This window comes from Phascolarctos cinereus, unplaced genomic scaffold (genome assembly GCF_003287225.1).
Source record: "Phascolarctos cinereus isolate Bilbo 61053 unplaced genomic scaffold, phaCin_HiC Scaffold_3;HRSCAF=262, whole genome shotgun sequence".
In the NCBI taxonomy this organism is placed as follows: Eukaryota; Metazoa; Chordata; class Mammalia; order Diprotodontia; family Phascolarctidae; genus Phascolarctos; species Phascolarctos cinereus.
This window is the reverse complement of record NW_027555736.1, coordinates 251708565-251735084: the sequence shown is the minus strand read 5'-3', so window position 1 is coordinate 251735084 and position 26520 is coordinate 251708565. Positions and strand designations below refer to the sequence as shown.

The 26520-nt window shown below is 37.9% G+C and overlaps 1 long non-coding RNA gene across 1 annotated transcript; it reads right to left on the bottom strand.

The window, feature by feature from the left end:
- Window positions 1-2043: 2043 nt before the first annotated feature.
- LOC144456371 (uncharacterized) lies at window positions 2044-26090 on the bottom strand. Its single transcript, XR_013485477.1, has 3 exons — window positions 25812-26090; window positions 23797-23899; window positions 2044-4915 (listed from the first exon to the last, which is right to left on the bottom strand). It is a non-coding gene; the product is annotated as an uncharacterized LOC144456371 (long non-coding RNA).
- Between the last annotated feature and the right edge of the window lie 430 nt (window positions 26091-26520).

Below are 26520 nucleotides of genomic sequence, written 5' to 3'. Positions count from 1 at the left end.
AAGCACTTAACAGAAAGAATAAGCCCTGCCCCACCCCCAACCTGAGCCGTTTGTCCCTGGCTTTGAATTTCGAGCCTGGAATGTAAGCCCCACCTCCCGGTTAAGGGGAAGAAACTTTCAAGCTTAGAATGTAAGCCCACCCCCAGTTAAGGGGGTAAGGGATAGTGGTGGGTGGAGACTTGCTTTTATAAGGCAGCCCCTGTTAGGTGGTCTCTCTCTCTCCCCACGTGTATTGGAGGAGCAGACAGCCATCTTGCAAGATTGTAATAAAGGTAACTTTGCTTTCCACTTTGAGAAGTCTCTGAGTTTAATTTGGATTGGGGTCGCTGACCCACATAGGTTCAAATCCCATCTCTGACACTTCTACCTTTGTTAACTTGGGCAAGTCACTTAACCCTGGACCTCAATTTCTTCATTTGGAATATGAGGAAGTATGACTAGATGGCTTCAGGGGTTCCTTCCCAGCTTATAATCAATCTATGATATATAATCTTATCTATTCATGAATCAATGTATACATGAATTAAATCTGTACTATTATGTTAATTTGATAGAACTAAAAGGCTAATCTCAAGTGTTTATGTATGCATTTTATTTTTAATTTCTATGTTTTTGCTTTTTGGTGAGGCAGTCTGGGTTAAGTGACCTGACCAGGATCACACAGCTAGTGAGTATTAATCCAGATTTGAACTCAGGTCCTCCTGACTCCAAGGCCAGAGCTCTATCCACTACACCACCTAACTCCTCCAATGTATACATTTTAACTATAGCCTTCTTTTCCAGAAAAGACTTTCCTGTTATTTCTTAGTTCTTTAATGTATTACTTTAATTTATATTGTAATTATAAGCATTTCAGAACAGTAAAGGAGAAATTTGGGGCCAGTATATAATTTAGTAACAATGCAATCATAACACTTATACTGAGACAGGCAGTCATACCATTCATATCAGCAACTGGAGGACAATGTCTACACAATAGCTATATCCTGGAAAGAACAGTTTTTAAAAGGCTTATTGTCTCTTCAGTACAGCATTTTATTTGAGTGTGTGTGTGTATGTGTATGTATGTGTATGTGTGTGTGCATGTATGTATAGGCAGCTAGGTGCTCAGTGGGTATGATGGGGTTGAGATCTGGGCCCCAGAAAGGAAGCACCCAGGATTTTCCCACATGGCCAAATCTCTGGCTTTTGCCTGAGGCGAAATCCCATCAACTGGCCTTTCATTGTGGCTACACCCAATCTCCCCTCCATTGTTTTACCTCTATGTGTGGCCCCTGGACATTTCCCACCCTTAAGGCTCCATTCTCCCTTGGCCATGAGGTTGAGGTCACTCCAATTTAGTGGCCCCTCCTAGGTCCCTCCCAGGGGCTTTCTGTATATAAGGTCCATCTTGTCTCCATTAACATGCTCAGATTCTTATAATCTAGCCACTGCTGAGATTCTTAAAATCTACCCACTGCTAAGATTCTTATAATCTAGTCACTGGTCAGGCTCTTAAAAATCTAGCCAATATCTTGGACTAATGTTCAGACTCCTTAATAATCTGCCCAATATGATGAATGTTCTAAAAAACCTTGTCTGCTGAAAGAAGGCTTGGGTTGAATTCTTTTGGACAGGACCCGTGTGTTGTGATTTTGGGGTCCCAGCACTCCTGAACTCCTAAACCACATCAGCTAGAGCGCTGGGCTTAGAATCAGGAAGATCTGAGTTCAAATCCAGTTTCAGAAATTTACTAGCTGTGTGACCCTGGGCAAGTCACTTAAACCTTATTTGCCTTAGTTCCTCATCTATAAAATGAGGACACTCTGGAGAAGGAAATGGCAAACCAGTATCCTTGCCAAGCAAACCCCATGGACAAAATCCATGGTGTCATGAGGAGCTGGACACAACTGAACAATGATTTTACATACACACACACACAACTTTTTATAATAATCATGGAAAGGAAATACTAAACAAGATTTGTCTTTTTGAAATTAATTAGCATGTTTTCTTTTTATTTTATGATATATTCATGTTAACAAAAATAATACCTACATTAAAGTCCTACAATCAGGGTAGCTAAGTGGTGCAATGGATAGAGAGTCAGGAAGATCTGAGTTCAAATCCAGCTTCAGACACTAACTTACTAGCTATGTGACCCTGGACAAGTCACTTAACCCTGTTTGCCTCAGTTTCCTCATCTGTAAAATGAATTGGAGAAGAAAATGACAAACTACTCCAGTATCTTTACCAAGAAAATCTCAGATGGGGTCACGAGGAATCGGACACCACTGAAATGACTGAACAACAATAACAGGTCCCGTCAAGCTTCAAAAGCTTGGAGAATAGGCTGCATGTTTTTCATTTGAAAACCAGTCTAGGGGCAGTTAGGTGGTACAGCGGATAGAGCTCCAGCTTTGGAGTCAGGAGGACCTGAGTTCAAAATCTGACCTCAGGCACTTGACACTTACTAGCTGTGTGACCCTGGGCAAGTCACTTAACCCCAATTGCCTAAAAATTAAAAAACAAAAACAAAATAGTCTAGGTACATTCAGAGAGTACAATAAATACTCATACCCCTGTTGGCCAAAGGGTGGTGAGTTTTTCAACTGAAGCTCCTATCTAATTCTAAATATTCAGTCTTGCTAAGGACTTATTTCTACATACACCAGTCAAATTAGAAACCCTTGAAATATTATGAATATTATTCTACTTACCCAATATAGTGAAAAAAGAGGAAGGGGGAGCCTGAGCAGACACTTTTGGTAAGTGGTCCCTTATGTCTGTAATACCATCTCTTACGATTCCTACCTTACAGAATCTCCAGTTTGCTTCAAAGGACAGCTCAGGTGATACTTCCTGTATGAAGCCCTTCCTGATTCCACCCAGCTTTTAGCTCTAGTTACTGTTTGAAATCTCTTTGTATTACTTTGTATACCTACTTATATTTGTATATCTACTTATATTTGTATACCTACTTATATTTGTGTACCTACTTATATTTATGTATGTACATAATGTATGTACATGTTGTAATTCCACAGAAGATTCTAAGTTCCTTGAGGACAGAAATATTTTGGATTTTGTTTATGAATCCCAGCAATTGGCCTGATCCCTTACATATGGTGAGCACTTTTCTTTTTTTTTAAGTTAGCATTTACATAGTGCTTTGCAAAGTGCTTTATTAATATTATCTCATTTTATCCTCACAACCCTGTGAGGTGAGTACTGCTATGATTTTATCTGTTTTGCTGATGAGAAAACCCAGGCACACAGAACTGAGTGACTTGCCTAGTGCCATGCAGATAGTAATTATCTGAGGCCAAATTTGAACTCAGCTTTTTCAGACTGCCATTCTATACCATGTCAAACTACCCTGCATTTGATAAATGAAGTGTGGGACGATGCTGAATTTAAAGTCAGGAGACGTGAGTTCAAATCCCAATTCTGCTGCTTGCAACACGTGTGACCTTGTCATACAACCTTTCTGAGCCTGTTTCCCCATCTGTAAAATCAGAAGGTTGAGCTGGACAATTTCTGAATTCTTTCAATCTCTGAACTGGTGATTCTATATGATCTTATGAATTTTGACCAAATATGGTTTGGAAGTGGGTAAAAGTTGGTATGTGCCAATTTCAGGCTCATATTACCTATTGTGGTTGGGCTTACTCACTTTCTGATGGTCAAAGGTCTTGAGATCTAGGATATCATATGAAGAAGGTCATTAGTTTTGCCTTCTCATTCTTGTATTAGGTCTTCGATTACAAAGATGAAGCTTTTATTTTCACTTTCTTTAGTGTCTTCAATTTCTGTGACCAAAGCTAGAGGTAGTTAACTTCTATCCCTGTGCTACCAATATAAATAGAATCAAGGCAGTCAAGAAAGTCTGACGAGGGCCTTGGACCAGTTCATCCCTAAGCACAGGGTTGAAGTCCTGAGAAAATGAAAATGGAAAGTGACCTGATTTCATTCTTTAACCGCAACTAATGTCACTATCTTATGTCACAGACATTTCACCTGATCAATAAGCTGATCAACTGGTCAATATAATAATAATAGCTAGCATTTATATGTTGCTTTAAGGTTTGCAAAATACTATACATATGCACACATGGCACACACATACATGATGCCCATATGTAATCTCATATGACAATCACTGTGCTAGTTGTTGTCAATACAGAGACAAAAAAAATAGTCCCTGCCCTCAGTTTACATTCTGTTGGGAGAAGCAACATAAACACAGTTAAATTTAACTATAATAATTGATACTACTGGGCTGCTATATACTCTTGACTCTGGACCAATGCACTCAGATAGCATTCAGTCCTAGAAGAACATTTGTTGTCATTGTTGTTTCTTTATTTCTTGACACTCCCACACCCAAAACCTGGGGGAAATTACTTAAAGCTTAGAGTTGGCTTTGTCTAGAGACTCTCCCAAAGGGGGAAATAGAAAGGTGTAAATGTAAAGTAAAATGTAGATGCAAAAGTAAAATGTAAAATGAAGAAGTAAAATGTAAAAGTAAAATGAAGATGCAATTGTTATTTATATTCTCTACACAAAAGACTCAGAAGCATATATTAACAGGAAATGCTTTAAGATGCAATCTAACTACTGTCATGCTCTCCCAGGAAATTGAGACTCAAAGATATCAAAATACACAGTAGTGTGTGTGACTGCTAAATAGGCATTCCACATTTCAATTTGGTTCCAAACAATTCCTTCCAGGTTCATGTCTTCTGGCAAACTAAGCCAGGAGTTGGACTCATCCTCCTGCTGGTGGTTGTCTTCTCCAAGAAGTGCTATACAAGATGTGGAGAGGGCACTTCCCATAGTGCAACCAACACTGACTGAGGATGCAGAATCATCTGAACTCATGAGGTTGTCTCCAAGTCTAGACAGTCCCGTATCGAGATCACTGCTCAGTCACCTATAATCAAGCAAAGAAGTACAAAGTAGAAGAGGTAGCCGAAGACTCAAGATTAAGTTCACCTAATGAGCCTCTGCTCTACCTGTTATGGTAGGAGTCATCATGATGCTGGGGCCACCTCTCACCCACCCCTCAGAAATCTCAGAATTACATGATGCTACCTAGAGAATTGAAGAAAGAAAGCTAGAAATCAGGTTAACTTCTTTTTCAAGATCCATCGAGTCAGCAATTCTTCCAGCCCAGTGGCCAATAGGGGAATTGCTTCATCTGAAATTCTAAGCCCTTTCAGTATTGAGCCATATGTGTAACTAAAATGATCTTTAATATTAAGGCCACATTTCCATTTAGAATGTATTGTAGAGTGTGGTATAAGGTGTTGGTCTAAGCATAATTTCTGCTGGACTGCTTTCCAGTTTTTTCAGCAGTTTTTATAAAACAGGGAGTTTTTCCCTAGTTAACTTTCCTTAGGTAACAAATACTGGATTATGGAGTTTTGTTGTTTCTGATTCTCCCTTGTCTAATCTATCTCATTGATCTATCTCCTCTGTTTTTTAACCAATACCAGATGCTTTTCATGATTACCACTTTATAATATAGTTTGAGTTCTGAAAGAGCTTTTCACCCCTTGTCCTTATTTCTTTTAATCATTTTGCTTGACATTCTAGGTCTTTTGTTTTTCCAAATGAATTTTATTATTATTTTATCAAGGTTTGTAAAGTATTCTCTTGGTAATTTAATTGGCATAGCATTAAAAGTATACATTAATTTTGGTAATATTGTCATTTTTGTTATATTGACACAACCTAGTCAGGAGCACTGAATATTTTTCCAGCTATTTAGTTCTTTAGTTCTTTAAGGAGTGCTTTGTAATTAAATATGTCTAGATTTTTTTTTTTAGGCAATTGGGGTTAAGTGACTCTCCCAGGGTCACACAGCTAGTAAGTGTCAAGTGTTTGGACTGAGGCCAGATTTGAAGTCAGGTCCTTCTGACTTCAGGGCCAGTGCTCTATCCACTTCGCCACCTAGCTGCCCTGTAATTGAATCTGTACAAGTCTTTTGTGTGCTTTGGGAGGGTGATTCCCAGATATTTTATGCATTTTGTAGTTATTTGGAATAGGATTTCCTTTTCTATTATTACTTTTCATGTCATTATTATATAGAAATGCTATTGATTTTTAGGAATTGAGAATTTAAGAATTTTGAGAAACTTTGCTGAAGCTATTAATTGTTTCAATTAGTATCTTTGCTGATTCCCTGGGGTTTTCCAAATAAACCATCATATCATTAGCAGCCAGGAACAGTTTTATCTCCTCTTTACCTATCTTTATTTCTTGAATTGCCTTCTCTTATCTTAATGCTATTGCGAACATTTCCATTACTATATCAAATAAGGGTGGAGAGAGTGAGCATCCCTACTTCACTCTTGCATTTAATGGAAAAGGTTCTAGTGTATCTCCATTTCATATGATGCTTACTTTTGGTTTTAGATAGATTCCTTTTATGATATAAAAAAGGAGTTTCTATGCTTGTACTTTGTTTTTTCAAATTAATTAATTAGTTTTAGTTTTCAACATTCACTTGTATAATATTTTCAGTTCCAAATTTTTTTTTCTCTTTCCCCTTCCCCCTCTCCCCAAGATGGCAAGAAGTCTGATACAGGTTATACATGTACAATCATATTAAACATATTTCCATATTAGTCATGTTGTGAAAGAAGAATTAGAACAAAAGGAAAAAAACACGAGAAAGAAAAAACAACAAAAAAAGTGAAAATAGTATACTCTGATCTGCATTCAGATGCCATAGTTCTTTCTCTGGATGTGGATGGCATTTTCCATCATGAGTCTTTTGGAATTGTCTTAGATTATTGTATTGCTACAAAGAGCCAAGTCTATCAAAATTAATCATCACACAATGTTGCTGTTACTGCGTACAATGTTCTCCTGGTTCTACTCACTTCACTCAGCATCAGTTCATTTAAGTCTTTCCAGGTTTTTCTGAAATCTGCCCGCTCATCATTTCTTTTTTTCTTTTGTGAGGCAATTGGGGTTAAGTGATTTGCCCAGGGTCACACAGCTATTAAGTGTCAAGTGTTTGTGACTGGATTTGAACTCAAGTCCTCCTGACTCCAAGGTTAGAGCTCAATCCACTGTGCCACTTAGCTGCTCCAGCTTATTATTTCTTATAGCACAATAGGATTCTACTACATTCACATACCACAACTTGTTCAGCCATTCCCCAACTGATGGGCATCCCCTCAATTTCCAATTCTTTGCCACCACAAAAAGAGCTGCTATAAATATTTTTGTACATGTGGGTTCTTTTCCATTTATTTATAATCTCTTTTGGGATACAGATCTAGTAGTGGTATTGCTGGATCAAAGGGTATGCCCAGTTTTATAGCCCTTTGGACATAGTTCCAAATTTTCTCCAGAATGGTTGGATCATTTCACAACTCCACCAACAATGCATTAGTGTTCCAGTTTTCCCACATCTTCTCAAGCATTTATCATTTTCCTGCTTTGTTATGTTAGCCAGTCGCTAGGTGTGATGTGGTATCTCAGAGTTGTTTTAATTTGCATTTCTCTAATCGGTAGTAATTTAGAACACTTTTTATATGACTATAGATAGCTGTAATTTCTTCATCTGAAAACTATCTGTTCATATCCTTTGACCATTTATCAACTGGGGAACTATGACTGTACTTTATAGGGTTTCTACCACGAGTGCTGTACTTTGTCAAAAGCTTTTCTGCATCTGTTGGGATGATTATGTGACTTGGGATGTTTGGGGTTTTAATAAGATTACTTATGTTGATTGTTTTCCTGATGTTAAACCATCCTTGAACCCCACAAATTCTACTTGATCATAATGAATGGTTTCTCAGATAAATTATTGTAATCTGTTTGATAGGATTTTGTTTACAATTTTTGAGTCAATATTCATTAATGATATTGGCCTATAGTTTTCTTTCTATGCTTTTATCTTTCCATGGTTTAGGTATTAGGACTATATTTGTCTCATAAAAGGATTCAGGTAGGTTTTTTTCTTTCTCATTTTTTGAGAATAATTTGTGATTTTAAGTACTGCTTTTTTTAAAGTTTGATAGAATTGTTCTGTGAAACCGTTGTTGTTTTGGTAGTTCCTTTAAAATTAGATCCATTTCCTTTTCTGAGATTGGGGTAATTAAGATCTCCATCTCATCTTCTGATAGTTTGGATATTTTATATTTTTGAAGGCATTACTTTATTTCTTTTGGTTCTCAGTTTTACTAGCATATAACTGCTCTGATTACTCTTTTCATTTTTTGGTTTTGCTGTGATTTCACCTTGCTAATTTGCTATTTTATTGATTTGATTTTCTTCTTTCTTCTTTTTAATCAGATTAGCTAAAGGTTTATCAATTATTGATATCAAATATATAATAACAATTATTATATTAAGTCTTTTTAAAAAACATCTTGTGGTTTTATTCACTTCTATGTGTTTTTTTTGTTTCCAATTTATATCCCCTTTAATTTTTTTTTTTTGCTTTTTAGGCAATTGGGCTTAAGTGATTTGCCCAGGGTCACACAGCTAGCCCTTTAATTTTTAATATCTCTTTTGTGCTTATTTTAGCTTTGTGTATTTGTTGATTCTCTAATTTTTAAAAATGCATATTCAGTTCATTAATCTTTTCTTTTTTGTTTTGTTAATGCATGATTGTAAGGATATGATTTTTTTTCTCAAACACTGCTTTAGCTGCATCCCAGAAATTTTGCTATGTTGTGTCATCATTATAATTTTCTTTTACAGAATAATTTATTGTTTCGATGATCTGTCCTTTAGCCACTTATTATTTAAGATTTCATTGTTAAGTCACCATTTGGGTTTGCATCTTTGTTTATGTTTGTTCCAGCTGTATTTGACCCCTCATGACCCCATTTGAGTTTTTCTTAAAAAAGATACTGGAGTGGTTTGCCATTTCCTTCTCCAGCTCATATTACAGATGAGGAAAGTGAGGCAAACAGAGTTAAGTGACTTGCCCAGGGTCGCACACAGCAAGTGTCTGGGGCCAAATTTGAACTTGGGAAGATGAGTTTTCCTGACTTCAGGCCCAACACTGTGCCTCCTAGTTGCTCTATTTGTTTATGGTCCCTGAATCAGTTTCTATTCTTATTGAATTATGGTCTATAAAGGACATATTGATTATTTCTGCCTTTTTATATATGTTTACAATATTTCTATGCCTTAGTACATGGTAAATTTTTGTAAAAGTTCCAGATGGTGCAGAGAAGTATTTATATTCTTTTGTTCCCTCATTTAGAAGATGCTCTGAGTCTTTTAACTGTAGTTTCTTTAGAAATTTTTTCGGTTCCATATTTTTCCTTTTGTTTGTCTTTCTGTTAGACTTATCAAGAACAGATAGAGGGATACTGAAGTTTCCTGTCACTATCGTGCTACTATCTGTCTTCTTGAAGCTCAGATTTATGGATTTGGATACTAAGACATTTGTACCTTATTTGGATTCTAAAGCATTGGATAAGTTTATTACTGATATTAGTTTGTTGTCTATGGTTCCTTTCAGCATATTATAGTTTCATTGTTTATCTTTTTATTTTTTGAATGTTTGTTTTTATTTTATCTGATAGCATAACTCCTGATATTTTGAATTCACTTGGTGTATAGTAAATTTTTTCCATCCCTTCAGTTTTATTTTGTGTGTCTGATTTTTTTTTTTAGGCAATTGGGGTTAAGTGACTTGCCCAGGGTCACGCAGCTAGTAAGCATCACGTGTTTGGTCTGAGGCCAGATTTGAACTCAGGTCTTCCTGACTTCAGGGCTGGTGCTCTATCCAATGTGCCATCTGGCTGCCCCCCCCCAATGTCTTTGTTTTAAAAATGTGCTTCTTGTAAGCAACACCTTGTAGGGTTTTGTTTTCTTATCCAAATAGTCATTCTTTTTCTTTTATTTGACTGTCTAATCCATTTACATTTAAAATTGTAAGAGAGGTTGATATTTTCCTCTATCTATAATTGTTTCCTCTATCTCTAAAATTATTTTTTTTCAAGTTATGATTGTTTTTCTCTCTACTGCTGTAAACATAATATTATGTTCCTTCAGCTGCTTTAATCTTTTTTTTTTTTTTAAGGTGGCCCTTTTCCCATTGCATGAGGGGTTTTAAATGCCAGAGAAATCTGTTTGATTCTAGTGACAACTGGGAGTCCCTGAAGTTTTCTGGAGCAGGAGAGTGGCATGGTCACATTTCCACTTTAGGAATATTTGGCAGCTGTGTGAAGCAGAGAGTGAAAAGATGCCAGATAGAGACCCGTTAAAAGGCTGCTTAAACAGTCCAGGTGAGAAGTGAGGAGGGCCTCTAGGAACTAATTAAGGTGGTGATTACCAGAGTGGAGAGAAGGTAACTGAGTGGATGTCATGGGAGGGTGGAAAGAGTCAGGTGACCTGGGTGTTGTGAACCAGAGATGTGAACCTGAAACTCAGGAAGTGCAGAAGGGCCAAGCGGACGACAGCTCAGCTCATCATGCGTCTCAGACAGAAATGATTTTTGCTTTATGAGTAGTTGGACTGCACAGGATAGATTATATCCAGAACACGAGCTAATCAAAACTACATGGAAGGTGACTGCACTGGTCAGTAAAAATAATCCCTGCAGCTATAATGGACTTTAGAAACCCTTTCATTTTACAAATGATAATAACTCCTATATAAATGCTTTAAATTTAGTAAACACTTTCTTAACATTTCATCTGCGGCATAAAAAGTACAGTGAAGTAATATGTGTAAAGGGCTTCTTATTGATGTCTGCTATTTTCATTGCTACTCCCTTTTTACATATGAGGAAGCTGAGGCCTAGAGAAATGTTATGTTACAGAGTGGAATTTGAACTCAGATCCTCTGACTATAAATACAGTTGTAAGAAGGGATGTGTTGCATTGTGACTTCTGCAGAGGGGTTCTTTAGGAGCTAAAAGATAAGAGACATTGAAATGTCAAAGAGAAAATCTTCAGATAAAAAATAAACATTTTCCACCTTAGGATGGGGGTCTTAAATAGCTTAATTGCATATAAAGAAGCCAGCAAGACAGTAAACCTATAATCTGTCACCTGGGATAGACTAAATTCGTACCCTTTGTCACCAGACACTCATTTCATAAAATTTCCAAAGGAATATAAGCAGATGAATTGAAATTAATCAACCTAAGCAGCATGGAGTGGTTTTACTGAGGGAAAGGGCTTTTGAGTGAGGAAGAAATTATCCAATAAGGGAGGAATATTTCCCATTTCCTGCCTGGAGGTGACAAACCATACCAGAGCTGAGGCTCTGAGGGAGTCTAAGAGAAGAAGCTTCTGCCCATCCTATACTAAAGGTTGCAAGGTCATTGTCCTAGCAAAAAGATTTCTGTAATAATTCAGCTGAAAAGATTCCTGTAGCCTCCAGCCATACTGAAGGTGGAAAGACTGCAGCTCTCCATTGAAAATTGAGTTTTCCCCAGCCCAGCTGCGCAGAAAAGGGTCTCCATGGAAACTTGTTCCCTACCTGTATACCTCCCTGCCATGTGCCATGGCTTACTCTTTCCCTGTCCTGGATTCTAGGTGTGTTTGTGGGAGACTATGTTCCTAGTTTTGGGGAAAATGCTTTGAAGTGAGGAAGAAGTATCAATAATGACTCATTGTGAATTTGCATTTTTGGTAGTCTCTCCAAAAATGTTTAGAGGAGTGATAGGTTTTCAGGTGAAGATAATGAGTTTCATTTTGTTGAAGTGTTTATGGAAGTTAGAAATATTCAATAGGCAATTGATAATGTGTGACTGGAATTTAGGAAAGAGCTGCATATGTAGATCTTAGAGTTACCAACATAAGGATAATAACTGAATCTATAGGAGCTGATGAAACCACCAGTGTAGAGGGGAATCGAGAAAGGAGAGAAAGAGGGGACAGAAAAAAGTCTTTTCAGGTACCCAGGGTCTGTGGGTTGGACATGGATAAAGTTCAAATAAAGGAGACAGAAGAGTGATCAAACAGGAAGAAGAAAACCAGGTTAGAGCAGTATCATGAAAGCTAAGAGAGTATGTACAGGAGGAGGGGATGTTCAATAATGACAAGAAGGATGACAACTGAGAACAGGTCATTCTTTTTTTTTTATATTTACATTTAAAAATTTTTTCCATATGCTTTTGAGTTGAAAATTTTTCTCCCTTTTCCTCCCCCCCACCCTCCCCAAGACAGCCACAATCTGATATAGGCTTTACATTTACATACCCATTAAACATATTTTCACATTAGTGAAGTTGTAAGTGAAAATTAAAACCAATAGGAGGAACCATCAGAAAGATGAAACAAAACTCAACAGAAGGTAAAAATAAGTGATAGCGATTCGACTTCCATAGTTCTTTCTTTGAATGTGAACAGCATTATCCATCCCAAGGCCTCTGGAAATGTCTTAGATCCTCATAATGCTGAGAAAGGTTCAGTTTAACAATCTTAGTCATTGCATAATGTGGCTAGAACAGGTCATTCTAATTACCAATTAAGAGGTCCTTGGAGAAATCTTTTTCTGTTGAGTAGTGAGATTAGAAGCTTGACTGCAAAGAACTGAAAAATTAGTGGGAGAAAAGAAAACGGTGACAATGTGTGTAGATTGCTTTTTTTTTAGTTTTGACAGTAAGAGGGAGAACTAAACAATGTAGTGACTATTTTGTTTTTTCGTCTTTGCATCTCCAGTGCCTAGCACAGTGCCTGGTATATAGCAGATGCTTAATAAATATTCACTGAATTTAATCAGATTATGAATAGTATTTCACAGTGATTTACCCATAGATGTTTCCTAAATCAGTTCCTGTTAAACTTAGAATTATGCTCAATAGGAAGATGGGCTCTAAAATTTCCCACTGTAAGAAATTTAGTACTCATTGATTGGCACTATGAAGAAAAATGACCATATATTTAATCTTCTCCTAAAATATTCTATTAATGTGCAAATATTCTACCAAAGTCCAAATGAGCTCCTCATTAATAATTATTACCCCATAATAATTTTATCTCTAGCTTAGTAGTTATCATAGGCTGGTTTCTACATTCTATCTCCATTACATTTTCATTATTTAGTTACAGAATTTTCACTAAACTATTAAGTATAGATTTATCTAAAGAAATACTTATATGCTACAATACTGCTATTGTCCAGGAAGATTTTTTTACATAATAACCCTTAATATTACAACTCATATGCAGTGTTATAGATCTCCATCTCACCCATCCATGTTTTTCCTCGAGAATTTGTATCTTAGAAAGATCACTCTCTAATGGTCATCCTTCTTTCATCAACTTTCTGAGATAACTATTACATGTTGATAAATTATGTAATTCATCCACTCTTATTTTAGGTTCCTTTATAAAAAAGCATTTATGCATCCTGACTTTGGTCTTCTGCCATTTCTATCACATGTCAATCACCTATGTTGGATTAATTTATTTTTTATCACCTGTCCTGAGTGAATTCAACAAAGGTAGACTGAGGCACGGTATTCTCCAAGCAAGATTTCTGTTTATTAGCAGGGTACAGACCTAGTAATAAAGCAGGTCAACAGCTGCCTCAGTTTTAAGCCAAAGACCCGGAGCAGAAGGAAAGCTCCCCTTTTATAGTTTTGGAGGAGTACAGAACAAAAAACAGGGCTTCATAGGTGGGGAAAGAATACAATTGGTTATAGGTTGGCAACATCATGGGGGTGAAGACAATAATGATTGGTTACAGAGTTGAAGTGTAGGGGACAATATGATTGGTTGCTAACTGGAATGAAAGGCTAGCAACAATCCCCTTCCTCCCTTCTGTGACTTGAGCCCACCTTCTAGGTTAGAGACAAAGATAGCTTGGTGGTATAAAGATACTAGACCAGACTCTCAGTATCCATCCTCATCCCTCAAGATTTCCTTGAGGCAAGAATAGAACAGTGATTAGCAAAACTGGATTTCTAAACTTAACTCATTACAGACCAGCGAAATTTCTGAATTAAGTTCAGAGACAACTATGACTTAATGCAGTTATAGGACAGGATCAATTAAAAATGATACAGAATCAATTTAATCTCCTCAATTACCCCTTTTTATCAACAAGAGACATATATTTCTCTCAAATACAGATCACTTATCTATAGGCTAATTCCATAAGGTTTTCCACAGTCATTACAAGCAGTGCACACTAACATAAGCTTTTCAAGTGCAAGTTCAGAACACAGCAACTAATGCAAAGTCTAAAAAGAATAGCAAGACAAAAGACAACAAGGGCCTATTCACCAAGGATGGATAACAGGCTGTTTCCCTGTAGCCAATAAGGGGCATTCCATCAGGGGTCAACCTGGAATGCATAGTTGTGTCTCTGCTATAACTTGTTAAATCTTATGGAGGCTGGTTACAATTTTCCCTGACTAGTTAATGTAAGAACAATAATATTCATTAGTCATAGCACAAGCCATAGTAAAAATATTGAAGACCATGGATTAATTTTTAGAGGGAAGAGTTACATGTCTTGAGGTAACTAAGAAAACTCAGCAAACACAGATACTGTGAAGCAGAAGGCCAAAGTAATATGATAATGATAATCAACATTAACTAATGTATCTCCTAGTATCCTAGTAACTCATTCCCAATGTCCATTTAATCAGCACATTTTATCCTGGATCCCAGATGTCCCATGTAGTTGTCTGGCTTCTGGAAACATCTTCTTTTGGACATTCTAAAATGTTCTCAAGGCATCTCTGAAGGGGGCTCCTTTTCAGTAGATTTGCTTCTCTGGTACCATATCACTTACAGAGTCTTAGATGTTTCTGCTAAAATCTTTTGCAAAATAGATCTTAATACAATTTAGTACACCCTCCTAAATTTTACTTCTTCAAAAATTAGTTCATGTGGTGGAAACCAGTTTAAGCCTTGTGGTTCTTATCTTATTAACAATGGAGTTACAAAGGGACATCAAATTGGGAACCCATAGTTCACGTGAAACTTCAGAGAATTTAAGTTTTTACATACCCCTTGCTGTTTCTACTTTTATCAAAATCCTCTACCTAATATAGATACTATCAACAAGAGACTGAAGAATCTTTTAAAAAAATCTATGAGAATCTGACTTGCAAAATGTATCTGTATGATTAAATATTTGACATTCACCAAAGTAGACATATAAGAGTGCTTTTCAAAATTGGTATTGACTCCATTATCATTTAACTTTTTAAAACTGGTGTTCATTTATTGTTTCATTTAACATCCTCTTCTTCCTTTCTTTTTTTTTTTCTTTTTAGGAGATTGAGATTAAGTGACACACAGCTAGTAAGTGTCAGTGTTTGGGTCTGAGACCGCATTTGAACTCAGGTCCTCCTGACTTCAGGGCCAGTGCTCTATCTACTGTGCCACCTAGCTGCCCCTTCTTCCCTTCTTAAGTTCAAAGTCATCCTGGTATAAAAATCAAGCATTAACAATCAATAAAATAATTATATTACATAATCCCAGAGATAGTGGATATGATTATTCATTTAAAAAAAAAACTCTCCCAGGAGAATATTGGTATCAATCTCCAGACCAACAGACATCCGTCTCTAAAGATACTGTTTATTAACTGAAGTCTGCCTGCTCATCATTTCTTATAGCACAATAGTATTCCATTACATTCCTATACCACAACTTGTTCAGCCATTCCCCAACTGATGGACATCCCTTCAATTTCCCATTCTTTGCCACCACAAAAAGAGTTGCTCTGAATATTTTGTACATGCGGTTCCTTTTCCCGTTTTTTTGTGATCTTTTTGGGATAATTTGGGATAATTTCTTGAAAGATGATATCCGGGCTTTTTTTTTTTATCATGTCTTTTGGGTCATCTACAAATTTTTAAATTATCTCTCCTGGACCTATTTTCCAGGTCAGTTGTTTTTTCAGTAAGATATTTCACATTGCCTTCTACTTTTTCATTATTTTGGTTTTGTTTTTATCATTTCTTGATGTCTCATAGTCATTAGCTTCTATTTGCCACATTCTAATTTTTTTTTTTTTTGGCTAGGCAATGGGGTTAAGTGACTTGCTCAGGGTCACACAGCTAGAAAGTGTCAAGTATCTGAGGCTGGCTTTGAACTCAGGTCCTCCTAACTCCAAGGCAGGTACTTTATCCACCTAGCTGCCCCTACATTCTAATTTTTAAGGAATTATTTTCTTCAGTGAGATTTTGTACCTCTTCTTCCATCTGCCCAATCCTGCTTTTTAAGGCATTCTTCTCCTCATTGGCTCTTTGGACCTCTTTTTGCCATTTGTCCCAGTCTGGTTTTTAGGGTGTTGTTTTTTTCAGAATATTTTTGTGACTCTTTTATCAAGTTGTTGACTTGCTTTTCATAATTTTCTTGCATCACTCTAATTTCTCTTCCTAATTTTCCCCCTACCTCTCTTACTTGATTTTCAAAATCCTTTCTGATCTCTTCCATGGTCTGAGACCAATTCATATTTTTCTTGGAGGCTTTCGATGTTGGAGCTTTGATTTTATTGTCTTCTTCTGAGTGTGTTGTTAGATCTTTCTTGTCACCATGGTAACTTTCTACAGTAGGAATTTCTTCCACTGTTCGCTTATTTTCCCAGCCTATTACTTACTTGACTTTTAACTTTGTGTTAAAATAGGGCTCCCCTTCCAGGGTCGAGGGAGCACAGTCCCAAGCTTCAAGGGTTTGGTGCAGCTGTTTTCAGAGATCCTTCTAGGGACCTGGAAGTTTTCAGTTCTTCCAAGGTGGTGTGATCTATGGAGAGTAGTTTACTACTCTCCTGGCCCATGCCAAAACCACAACCACAAGCATTCTTTTCTGCCCTGGAACTATGAGGAGGGCCCCCCTCCACTGTTTTCTCCAACCTCTGCTATGCTAGTGCTCCTCTGTACCCTGGTACTGCCAGGATTGTGACCCAGATCCAAGTATGGGCACAGGAATAGAGTCCTGCCTCAGTGCTCGCAAAAAGACCCCTGTAACCTCCTTCTGACCAGTTGTTTGACACCCTTATGGTCTGTGGAAGCAGCCATGGGTGATTCAATGGCTCCCAAGGCCTGCTCCTTCTTTGCTGTGGCCTGGGCTGTGCTGGTGCAGCTTGTTCTGGACTGTGTTCCACTTTCACTCAGGTACAACAGACCTTTCCTGCTGACCTTCTAAGTTGTCTTGGGCTGGAAATTTGTCGTCTTTTTGTGGCATCTGCTGCTCTAGAATTTGTTTAGAGTCATTTTTTGAAGAAAGTATTTGGAGGAGTTTGGGGGAGAGCTCAGGTGAGCCCCTGCCTTTACTCCACCATCTTGGCTCCACCTTTCAAGAGTTGTTTTTTGTTTGTTTGTTTTTTGTTTTTTATTTGTTTTGGGGTTTTTTTTTGTTTGTTTTTTGGTGAGGCAATCAGGGTTAAGTGACTTGCCCAGAGTCACACAGCTAGTGTCAAGTGTCTGAGGCTGGATTTGAACTCATGTCCTTCTGACTCCAGGGCTGGTGCTCTATCCACTGTACCACCTAGCTGCCCCAAGAGTTGTTATTTTTTTTTCATAACATTTACACCAGTCTTTTAACAATAAATCCATAAAACCCAAAGGAATGAAAGAAGAGATCACTTTTCTAACAATATTTCTAATACAATGAATTATCAAATGAACATTGGGCACTTTCTTTATATGCATAACAAATCATATAACTCAGTAACTTGGCTTAAAATCACACAGCTAACAAGTTTTCCGATCCATATAGTATAATAATAAATGACAATAAATTTCATTTAAAATGAGACCAGAATAAATTCAATTACACCTAGATTTATTTTCCAAATTGTATCACATAGAACCTGAATTTCTAATTTCAATTAGTATTATATGTTACCCGAAGGCTATTTATTCCAAGCATTTCACATTATGGGATTCACTATCTCTTGCAAATCCACTGCCAAAGATTTTGAAAGTGACAGTATATGAGATTTTAACGATCACACTTAGGAACACATTGCTTATCAAATTTCTCCTAATCTTTTATAGCTGTGTGTATTGGCGTTCAGATCAAACTCTAAATTTCTTCCTTCTCAATCTATGTATTTACACAGAAGTCAAACCTGTCCGTTTGAAGCTGGCACACGGGCACTCAGAACAGCTGTCCAGGGACAAGAGGGGCTTTTGGAACACGCTGTCTTGCCCATGTCTCCCTTTGTCCCCAAACCTTCTTATCTCCATATTTTCCTTCCAGCCTTTATTTCTCCTTCCAAATCTTTTATTTTTTTAAAATTATTTTTTATTTTTTATCTTTTAGTGAGGCAATTGGGGTTAAGTGACTTGCCCAGAGTCGCACAGCTAGAGTGTTATGTGTCTGACGCTGAATTTGAGCTCAGGTCCTTCTGAATCCCAGGGCCAGTACTCTATCCACTGCGCCACCTAGCTGCCCCCTTTCAAATCTTTTAAACCCATTATTCCGAATGCCCAACTTTCCTTTACATTTCAACATATCCCAGACTGCACATGCCATTGTTAAACCTTCCCAAGCTAGAGTTAATTTCAACCCAGGTGATTCTCTTCATTAATTTATCTACCAAAATTATAATCTGTTGTGTGATCAGTTGCAATTCAGGTGTTATGTACTAGATCAAAGAGCTCCACATCCCTCTCATTTTCCCAAAAGGGAAAAGAAATCTACACTGCCCATACCTAGCCCCAGAAGAAATTTGTGGGACAGAAGGTGGCCTAGCAGTAACAGATAAACTATATTATAAAGCAGTAATCATCAATATTATCTGGTACTAGCTAAGAAACAGAATGGTGGATAAGTGGAACAGATTAGGTACAGAAGACACAATAATAAATAACCATAGTAACCTAGCGTTTGATAAACTCAAACACCTCAGCCTTGGGGATATGAACTCATTTGTTTAACAAAAACTGCTGGGCAAACTGGAAAATATGGCAGAAACGATATAGCCCAACACCTTACACTATATGCCAACATAAGGTCAAAATGGGTACATGATTTAGACATAAAGGGTGACATCATAAGCAAATTAGAAGAGCAAGGAATAATCTATCTGTCAGATCAATGCAGAAGGGAAGAATTCATGACCAAAGAAAGATTACAAAATGCAAAGTGGATTTTGATTATATTAAATTAAAAGGCTTTTGCACAAACAAAATCAATGCAACTAAAATGAAAAAGAAAGCAGAAAGCTGGGAAACAAACTTCATAGCAAGTGTCTCTGACAAAGGCCTCATTTCTCAAATATATAGAGAACCGAGTCAAATTTACAAGAATATAAGCTATTCCCTAATTGATAAATGTTCATAGGATATGAACATGCAGGTTTCAGATGGAGAAATCAAAGCTATCTATAGTCATATGAAGTGTTCTAAATAATTGTTTTTGTTTGTTTTTTGGTGAGGCAATTGGGGTTAAGTGACTTGCCCAGGGTCATACAGCTAGTAAGCGTCAAGTGTCTGGTCTGAGACTAGATTTGAACTCAGGTCTCCTTGACTCCAAGGCAGGTGCTCTTATCTACTGCACCACCTCAAAATCACTTTTGATTAGAGAAATACAAATTAAAACAACTCCAAGGTACTACCTCACACCTATCAGATTGGCTAGTATAACAAAAAAGGAAAATGATAAAAGCTGGAGAGGATGTGGGAAAATTAGGACACTAATGCACTGTGGGTGGACTTATGAACTGTTCCTACCTTTCTGGAGAGCAATTTGGAACTATTCCCAAAGGGCAACAAAACCCTTTGATCCAGTAATACCACTACTAGGTCTGTATCCCAAAGAGATCATAAAAAAGGGAAAAAGTCCTACATGTGCAAAAATATTTGTAGCAGCCCTTTTCCTGGTAGCAAAATATCGGAAATTGAGGAGATGCCATCAATTGGGAAATGGCTGAACAAGCTGTGGCATATGAATGTAATGGAATACTATTGTGCAATAAAAAATGATGAGCAGGCAGATTTAAGAAAAACTTGGATAGACGTCTACGAACTGATGCAAAGTGAAATGAGCAGAACTGGGAAAATATTATGCACAGTATCAGCAACATTGTGTGATGATCAACTATGAATGACTCTGCTCTTCTCAGCAATACAATGATCCAAGACAAGTACAAAGGACTCATGATGGAAAATGCTATCCACATCCAGACAAAGAACTGATAGATTCTAAATGTAAATTAAAGCATACTTTATTTTTGTCATTTTTTTTCCTTTTGATCTGTTTCTTCTTTCACAACTGTGACTAATATGGAAATATATTCTACATGATAGTACATATATAACCTATATCAAATTGTCTACCACTTTAGGAAGTGGGGAGGTGATGGAAAGAGAAAATTTTGAACTCAAAATCTTATGAAGATGCATGCTAAAATTGTCTTGACATATAATTAGGGGGAAAAAATAAAATACTATTTAATAAAAGAAGTTTGTGGGATAAATCTCTCTCTCTCTCTCTCTCTCTCTCTTTTGGTGAGGGCAATTGGGGTTAAGTGACTTGCCCAGAGTCACACAGCTAGTGAGTGTTGGATTTGAACTCAAGTCCTCCTGACTCCAGGGCTGGTGCTCTATCTACTGTGCCACCTAGTTGGCCCAAAATCTCTCTTTTAAAAAAAAATCCATTAAGATGTTTTGGGTTTTTTTTAGTAATTACAAAAAACTTTTAGGAGGCCTGTTGAAGCCCAGGAGTGGGGTTCTGGATTTTCCCAACCCTGTTAACAGTTTATAAAAGGCTTGATGGCCCAATTAACAATATAGATCTGTTATGTTACCTCCAGAGTTTGACTCAAAGCAGTTTTTCTTTTTTGAGGGGAGGGGGGCATTTGGGGTTAAGTGACTTGCCCAGGGTCACACAGCTAGTAAGTATCTGAAGCCAGATTTGAACTCAGGTCCTCCTGATTCCAGGGCCAGTGCTCTATCCACTGCACCACCTACTTGCCCCTTTTTCCCAAATTAAAAATCATACTTTCTTTTCTGCTTACTCTTCACTTTTCAAGACCATAGAGAGTTAATACCTAACAATTCATAAATCAAGAGAGTTGCATGTCTCACAATTTTCACCAACATTACTTAAACACACAGCTTTTAAAATGGTACTGTATATTTTAAACATAAAATTACTGAAACTCTAAAGTGATTGCATTTAAGGCTATGATAGAAGATCCTTCATCAAAATGTCTCAAAAGCCAAAAACAAAACAACAAAAAAACCCAACCAAACCTTATTTTTGCAGTTTTAGACACATTGCCCTGATGTCAGATATATTGGGTGGGCAAAAACAGTTCCCTAGATTAAATTAAACATAATCTACAAATTTGAGCTTTGGGATCCTATTAAACCTGCATTCATAAACTTTTAGTATTGAAGATCACTTTCCAATTAAAGTTTCAGCCTAAAAAGCTGGAAGAGAACTTATCCCCTAGCGGCTTCTGAGCTAAGACAAAATTCATTTCCACACTCAACTTCATTTAGTCAGTTAGCACTTGTTTAATTTCTACTGGGGTAATTTATCATTAAAAAGATTAGTTATTCAACATAAAATAGAATTTATCTTTGAGATCCACAGCCCATACATTTCCCTTTTGACTTCTAACACCCCTTTAAAAAAAAAGTCTTGAGTAATGTGGCCTTTTCTTCCATACTGGAAACACCAGAAATCAAAATAAAAAACTATATCTAGGTTCAGATATAGTCTCCAACATAACCTGTACAATGGCCTCTCTAGTGACCTGTACGGTAACTAACAATTCCTTTAATTTGCTATAGGATCATTTCGTGCCAGCGTGGAGATCTCTTGTGGAAATACTTTTGTATCTTAGGCAGGGACCGATTAACAAAATGGGTGGTGGGCTGAACCCTAAGAATTATAGGTAGAATTTCCCTCATTAGCCTTTGCCTGGGTTCACACAGCCACACCGTCTATGGGAATATTGGTCTGAGATCTTATCAGCTTAGAGCTAAAGAGAGGTCACTACTGATACTCTTCCTCCCCTTCCTCTCCACCCCACTGCAAACAAAACAAAACAAAACAAACAAACAAAAAACCCCAGCAGGGTTTTTTCTTCTTCGAGGAAGTACTCAGAGAAAAATCCCTTTTTTGATTCCACTTTCAAATCTGTTAAACTTTTATAAACTGGAGGAAATTCCCCCTTCATTGCCTCTTGATTTTGGCCACAATCAAAAGAAAGAAAAATAAATTTCTCCTTAAATAACCCTTTTAAACTTTAAATACAGAGAGCCAATTCTGGTTGGTTAAAACCTCACCCTGCTTTCAGCTCTCCTACCTAGCAGGCTAATCTAGAAACACAACATGTAGATCACACAGAGTCTTAGTGACCGGGAATCAAAATTTAGATGCAAAAGTTACTTCCATGCTTGTATTGCTTAAATCAGGGCTCTTAATTTATGGAGTCCTCCACCAGGACAACTCTGGTAACAGCTCCTCTCAAAAACCCTGTGTGGGACAGAGACCACCTACCCAAATTAAAAACCAGAGTCTTGACAAAAGTTTGCAAAAAGGAGGAATCTCTTTATTGACTTTCTCGAGAAAGGGCACCCCCGTGCTGCCTAACCTGCCCCAAGAGTGTGGGTGCTCTTTGTTTAAGGCAAGATTATATAGACCCTGTGTGCCACAGCCACCCAAAAATAACACTCAGAGATTTTCTAGGTATAAAGTGAAAGATTTATTAAGTTCTCCCGAGAAGCAGGAGTCTGCCTCGAGGGACAGTCCGAGAGAAACGAGTGAGGCAAGGCACAAAGGCCAGGACAAAGGTTATATAGCCCTAGCACAGAGATACCCACCCACCACTGGCTTTGAATTCCCATTGGACAGGAATTTCAGCCTTACAATCTAAAATGAGAAAATCTACCCCAGAAACAAGGAATCTCATTATAATACTACCAATCCTAGCTATTTCATCCTTTTTAGTAATTAGTCATTACCTAATGCTGATGTAACAGTACAAATCATGTGTTTTCTAGGAACCTGAAACTTAGGCCTATTGAGGCTAGTGTAACCAACCTTGAGTTTGTAACAGTCTAAGAAATTGCTGCACTCAGTCCATTTGAGAGAGCTCACATTGTTTACATTGTTTCACTCAGTTAAAAAACCAGAGTCTTGGGGGCAGCTAGGTGGCGCAGTGGAGAGAGCACCGGCCCTGGATTCAGGAGGACCTGAGTTCAAATGCGGCCTCAGACACACAACACTTACTAGCTGTGTGACTCTGGGCAAGTCACTTAACCCCATTGTCTAGCCAAAAAAAACAAAAACAAAAACAAAAAAAACCCAGAGTCTTGACAAGAGTTTGCGAAAGGAGAGATCTCTTCATTGACTTTCTTGAGAAAGTGCACCCCCATGCTGCCTCAGCTGCCCCGAGAGTTCAAGTGCTCTTTGTTCAAGGCAAGACTACGTAGACCCCAACACAGCAGCCCACCTTAACCCTCATCGCGTAGGCTCATTGACCGAGCCTCAGGTATACAATCTACTCGTGTAAAAACTACCCCAGCAACAGAGAGAACAAAGAGGTATAGAAATTATGTTAGCATGTTCCCCATTTCAGGGCCTCACAGTTTCAGCAGCCTTTTACCCAAGGTCATATAACTAGCTAGAGGATGAGATAGACAGGATGCTCATATGGCTCAGGAATTTCTGCTAACCCTATCTAAGAGTAGGGGAGGGAGAAGGCTAGGGGAGGGGGTCTGGCATTCTGAGGGGTCTCCACTTAGTGTTGGTACACACATGCCACTCAAAAGCAACAATACCAGAACCATTAGCAAGGACGAATGACCCTTTGGGGAGACTTCACTTCTGAGAGATCATCTCTCACAGCCCTCTTCAGCAGTCTTAAGCAATCTTGCACTCAGCCCTAATTACTTACCCATAAGAATGCTCTAGCTTTCTACTCTGCTCACAGAGGGTTTTGCCAGCAGATCTTATTCTGTTGGTGATCCCTCTGCTCTTGAGAGTGAAAATTCAGAGAACTGCAGCATAAAGAAAACACATTTAAAACAGACGTATGTATGAGACAAGTGAAAGTTTCTCATGTAAGATGTAAGCTCTGCTCCATAAATGTAGTGAGGCTTCAGCATGAGCTGGGCCTAAGTTTCACTTTCGTTTCTGCACCAGCTGCCCACCCCCTCCCTTGTTTTGTAACCACCCCCTCTGTTGTTTTGTGCCTTAACTTTACCAAATAAGGCAATCCTCTAGCTCCCAAGCATTTCCAGTAAAATGTATCTCTTGGGTTCTGAATATAGGCTGTGAGGTCTCTTGCCTCAGCCAATGAGGATAAAGAGATTGAGACAGACAGGTGGGGAGGGGGCTTTTTGGAGTGGTTTGTCTAAGACTATATATACTGCTTGCTGCTGTTTGTGCCTGGCCTCTCTACACCAGTCTACCCTGGGTACGAGATGCCCAACTCTCATGTGAGACTTGTCCTTATGGAGTCACTAATGTTTAGATTCCTTAAGAGTCTACAAAACTTTTGTCTCTGGCAGAAAGAAGATTTGAGTTGAATTCATTTGGGCATAAATAAACCTTGATTTCTGTACTGAACTTGTACTCTCCTGGCCGGTGATGGCGACCAGGGGTGGTGCCCTTTCTCTTGAGAAAGCAATAAACTCCTTTCTACTTTCAAGGTATCTGTCTTTGTTTTTATTTTTGAGTAAGTAGTCTCTGTCCCACACACCAATATGGCAGATCTTTAATAAACCTTGTCTTTGGCTGAAAGGCTTAGGACAGGAACCGTGTGTTGTGATTTTGGGGTCCCAGCACTCCTAAATTCCTAAACCTCAAAAACATCACTTTCAAACCAGCTTCTTTCTAATCAGTGAAATGACCTTCCTCTCTTAGCTATAACAAATCTATCGATAGCATTCATTTATGTTCTTAATTTCTTTAAAACAAATTCCAAAGAATATTAACTCAAAACTCACTAGAATATTTTAGCATTTATAAAAATTTTCAAACCACATTTTAGAGTTTCACAGTAGAGAACTTAGATTTTAGTCACAAACTCAGTTTCTTATTAGTTTATGATATCAAAAATTTCTGTAAATTGAATGAAAGATCCCTTATCTGTGTTTCTTTTCTGCCTTCTGACTTGGCCAGAGTTAAAAGACAGAGTTTTTTTTTTCATCTTAAGAAAATGTTTTCTCTTTACTCTTGCTCTTCAGGGGAAAAAAATTGTTTGACTTTTAAATATAGATAATATGACAAAAGAGACACAGAAGCACTTACTCGCAAAGTCTTCCTCCTTATCCCTCACTAGAGATTTATGAAGGTTAAGTCCCTGCTGGCCAGCTGAGTTGTTTTAAAACTTCATCCTTCTAGGCTCTCTGCCAAAGCACATATTTGAAAGCCACACAGAAGCACATTAACAACAAATACAGGGCTGACAAGTAGTGGGTTTCTATTCTCAGTTTGGTTTACTAGATATCTAGTAGCAAATACTATGCTAGAGACACACAGATACAATGACATGAGCTCTTAAGAAATTATGACCCTTTTCTCCCATCCCGCGGTGTAAGCTGGGGGCTCTCCTTAAAGAAAAAGAACCATCCCCTGGAATAATTCAGTATCTGTCCTTGGAGAATGAAAATTGTCCAAGGCTTTAAGCCTTCTTCTAAAGATTCTCTTTGGAGAACCCAAAAAGCTCTCCAAAGCTTTAAAAGAAGGCTGTAATTCTTCAAGGCTTTAAAAAAAAAACAGGTCTTAGACTTTCCCCTGGTTAGACCCAGGGGTTCTCCATGGGGAACCAAAAAAATTCTCCAAGGAAGTACCTGAAGGGATTTTTCAGGTCTATGTATTTCCAACTATTCCCAAATTACCACACTGAACACAAATAGCACTGCAAGATAGACAAAAACCTGCAACGTTTCCCAAAAGGGTGCTTACCTTAAGCTCAGAGTCAGAACTATGGCATTTGAGATCGAGGGGAGAGCCAGATCTCTGCCTACAGTCCTCCAGGAGAAGCTCCCCCTTCCAAGTGATGAAATCTCACTAGGGTGTGCTCAAGAAGAGAGGTCCCCTAGAGGACTTCAGGAGGACCAATCAGCCTCTCTCCCCCAATCCCATGACTGCCACCAAATTGTCCCAAGTGAAATTCAGCAAGGTAGACTGAGATATGTATTCTCCAAGCAGGATTACAGTTTATTAGTAGGACACAGATGTGGTAATAATCCAGGCCAATGATTGCCTCAGTTTTACAGCTACCCTTTTTATAATTTTAGGGGATTACAGAACCAAGAACAGGACTTTGTGGGTGGGGAAAGAATTCAATTGGCAGCATCATGGGGGTGAGTACAACGATTGGTTGGAAACTGGGAATGAGGAGCCAGCAACAACCCCCTCCTGTAACTAAGAAAGTTCATTCAGTTTGAGTCCATTTGCAAGGTTAGAGATAGCAGACCAGACTTCTTTGGATAGCAAACCACACATCCTTGAAGGATAACTTGGTGATATAAAGATACTAGACAGATTTCCTTGAGGCAAGAATAGAACAGTGATTAGCAGGAGAACTGGATTTCTAAATATAACTCATTACAGACCAGCTAAATTTCTGAATTAAGTTCAGAGACAAAGAACCATCACTTAGGCAGTTACA